Below are 4,122 nucleotides of genomic sequence, written 5' to 3' on the forward strand. Positions count from 1 at the left end.
ATAAAAAGGACTTTGAATGCTCTCTCTCTTAAAAAATACGTTCTTAATTCTTCGACGGTTTTGTGAAACTCACCCCTTCTCGTTTTTTTTTCTATAAATACTAGAGATACTGCTCTGTCTCTACGCACGGAATTAGTGATTTTCAGAAAATTGTTTTTGAAAAATTCAACCTCATACTCCGTTTCACTTACATTAAACTAAGATTAAAATTAGTTTTTTTTTGCAAGCGTATTTATAAAGATATGAGCTTCTTTCCCTACACCGCTTGGCATATTTTCTTTTCTTGTTGTGCATTGCAATGCGTTATGGGAATTTTCTTCTTTAACTCAGTTTTGAGTCAGCATCTCCGTTTCGAGGGCTATCTTGAGGGCTGAACACCACTACCCCTCGCTGCTAAAAAGAAATGGGACAACACTACCCTACGCAGGGGTAGGGCTAAGTGGGGGTATTGGGATTGGGCCCAAGTGTCTTGAAAAAGCAAGTATCTTTTTTTTCTTAAAATAGACTCAAAATGAGAAGAGACGCTCTTTGGCTAAAGTGAACACTGATCCTCACACAGGATAACAAAGTCTTGTTAAAACGTAAAAACAGAAAGGGCATGGTACCCCACGCATTTAAAAGGAAGAAAAAAACCAAAAGCTAATTTTAATAGCAAGTTGTTTTTGGTAATATCAAGGAGATTGCCTTTTTCCTTCATTGTAGTTATCAGTGTTTGGATTGGCTGAAGTGAACACTGGTCCTCACAAAGCTTGGCAAACTTTTGCAAGTTAGTACCTTTTTTGAAGTTAACCCTCAGTGTACCAAACAACTCAGGATTAACTGCTGCCAGCTCTGCTAAAGGAGCCTGGTTCACAATTGTGTTCCTGTCTACATTCATTCTATGGTAGGCTGCCATCTTTGAGAAGCCTCCTTGTACCAGCTCCAAAACCATGTTCTACCGTTTAATGGAGTCCTCTGGTGTTCTTACTAGAAGGAGAATCACACACACTTACTAAACTACTTTAGTCTAATTTTAGGAATCATATCTCAAATATTAATAAACATACCTCGAGTGAAATCAGTCTTTGACTTTGATTTCTTTTTCTTTGCTCTCTTCCTTCTTGTCAAAGGTTCAGGATCCTCTGAATCAGAAGACTCTGAGGAGTCTGTAGATGTTGGAGAATGGTTTCTGGCAGCCATGTGATGGACTGGTGGTGCCTGAGGTACGGCAGCTGATTGCTGGTGTTGAATCAACCCATCTTGCTTTTGTTTAATGGCTGTTACAAAGCACATTTTTCAAACAAACAAACCATAAGAATACATTGTTGAAAGTCATTTCTGTAATATTTTTAAACAGTACTCAGTTAGATTACAATCATTTAAATAAAACATACCAATTCAAAATATTTTCAGTACAAAATATAGAATGATAAAATATAACACAAAACTTAATTGCTCAATTAATGTGCTGTAATATTCTCAAGAAAAGTGTTCAGGGTATATAAAAGTAAGAGTTTTCCAGAGAATCTAAGTAGCACTAGTTTAGTATTATAACATTACCATCCTCAAGTCTTTCGCTGAGATAATTCCTTTCATCTTTTAAAGATACTAAAGCTTCCTCAAGGCTGAGGATCTTTGTTTTCAGCAACTCAATTGTCTGTTTTGCATTCCGAAGTGCAAAGTGGACTATGGGTGCTCCTTAAAAAAGACAAGGGATACAAATCACCACCAAGACTCATCAGGACCCATTAGCAATGTCCATATTTTTTACTTTGTTCCTGGTTGCTAGGATATGTTTTGCTTAGAGAGCAGAATGCAGAAAAACATGGACCAGTCTGGCTGTTGAAATGGCTACAAATACAGCCCAAACAAGATTTTGTACCCACCTGTTTTATGTTTACTCTGCTGTGCTGCAGGCTGAAGAATGTGCCTCACATTCTATTTAAAACACCAACAGATAGTTCACATTTTATTTTTTAAAACTAGATAAAAATTTTGTAGGCACATGTGGATTTTCAAATAATAATGATGCAAGTAAGTAGGATAGGGTCAACTAACATTATCCACCAATACTTTTGTAACAGGCTAAATATACAAATTGCTTTAAAATACAGAAATAGGTAATATGTAAAGCTGCTTTGTGACAATGTCTGTTGTAAAAAGTGCTATACAAATAAAATTGAATAAGCAGAAAACATTTACCAGTTCCCCTTGCACTCTGTCCTGCTATCTGCTCATTCATTCTCATTTGTGGTGCTGTAGAAAAATGTGGTGCTGTAAACATCATTTGAAGGCAAATAATAAAGATGCAATAGCTCCCTTATAAAATGACATTAACACTACAATATGAGGTTACTATGGCTGCTTTAGAAAACAAATTTATTATTTATTAAGGTTACCTGATTCTGCATCTTCTCCTTCAACTCTCTTGGAGCCAGTTTTCTCTGGATGGAAAATTAAAAGTAGATTGAAAAAATAATTAACGTTCCACCAGCTTTGCAGCTGCAGTGCTGTGCAGTGACATTCCAGACTGATGGGCCATTGACAGTATGCAAACTACTACAGGTGTGAGGACACCTATCTCATCAATATTCATTGTGAAGACCACTGACTTTGAGAAAAAGAGTGTCACTCTAAAGTGCTAACACTTTAGTAATCAAACCACATAAAATTTCAGAATGTCACTTTCACCTATGTGTAGCCAACCCCTGTGTCTATAAGCTTCAGAGCTCAAAAGTCTTACCTAGAAATGTCTATAATGTGATTTTTACAATTTCTCAGCATGTCTGAAAATAGGTTTTTGAAAAGTATATGTTTAAAGTTGATTTTAACAAAAAATAGAATAATAGCATTCTAAGAGGTCTCAGATTATTGGTGCTGAGTTTGTGCTGAATAAAAGCAAATGTAACACTATGGGATAAATGTTTTTTAGATAGGTGAAATATTTTGAAATGTCAAGGCATGTCAGACTACCCCGAAAGTGGAAAAGAAGCCTCAGACCCCAGGGGGTTAAGGTCTGTATGATATTTCCACCCAATTTCATGTCATTAGCACTAGGCGCAATCCTAGGAGCAACAACCCTAAAGGTGAAAACTAACTTGATCCACCAATCAGGAATCTTCTTGTTAAATTTTGCGCCAACTCTCTTAATGTAATAGCGATACAACGCAGCTGTATAGAAGGTATAGAAGGCAATGAACTTGACCAGTAAGTTACTACTCCACGTCATTCAAGTGTCTCACAGTGCAAACTACAAGAAAAAAAGAAAGTTGTTAGTGAGAGCAGTCAAGTATCCTCTATGTGGTCATAACATGAAAATGAAAACATGTCTTAGCGGATGTTTTTGTTTAAAGTCCATTCTGAAATCCGTGTTTCGCGTAGTTGGTTCTGTTCACACTACTTGTGATGGGGAGTCTCAATAATATGTTTAAGTGTGTAAAAAATAAACGACTTACAATTCTGAGGCTTGTAGAGAAAAGGTCATGTCGTTATCTTGGTCAAACGTGCATCCAGGTACTACGCTAATCAGTGATGAATGGGGAGCTTACAGACATGCCTTAAGAGACCTGGGCTACACTCACTTTACTGTAAATCACACACAGTGGTTTGTAGATCCCCATACTGGAGCCCACACTCAACATCTTTAGAGGGCATGGTTGACCTACAAAACAAGAATTTGGAGGCTACGAAGAAATAGGACAGAGGAAATGCTGTCAGGGTCAGCCCCTGTTGTCTCACTCTGTGTCCCTTCCCTGTTTGGCCAGCAGGCATTGCTGGTCATCCTGTCCTTCATGTTTGTCTTTGAGTTTCCCCAGTTCTGTTGGCCTCATAGCTCAACACCTTGAGCATCTGGTTGTCTTTGTACCTTCTGTCCTGTGTTTGAATCCCACCTCTTGTTTTTGTATTTTGCTCCCTAGTGTTTCAGTTGAGTTTGTCTAGTTATTGTATTTGGTGATTTTGTATATGGTTTTTGGTTTTGTTCCTTGTGCCCCTGCTTGTCTTTACCTGTCTGTAATTCCCCAGTGTTCTGATTCCTTGGTTAGTTCTTAGTTTCCCTGTTTAGTTCCTTTGAGTTTATTAGTTTCACCTGTGCCCTGTTTCCCTGGTCTTTGTTAATTAGTCTCACCTGTCCTGTGTTAGTCT

General features: G+C 37.7%; 1 pseudogene; it reads right to left on the bottom strand.

Moving 5' to 3' along the window:
- Positions 1 to 358: 358 nt before the first annotated feature.
- Positions 359 to 3,620, bottom strand: LOC111842966 (uncharacterized; annotated as a pseudogene).
- Between the last annotated feature and the right edge of the window lie 502 nt (positions 3,621 to 4,122).

Source organism: Paramormyrops kingsleyae, chromosome 1 (assembly GCF_048594095.1).
Source record: "Paramormyrops kingsleyae isolate MSU_618 chromosome 1, PKINGS_0.4, whole genome shotgun sequence".
Taxonomy (NCBI): Eukaryota; Metazoa; Chordata; class Actinopteri; order Osteoglossiformes; family Mormyridae; genus Paramormyrops; species Paramormyrops kingsleyae.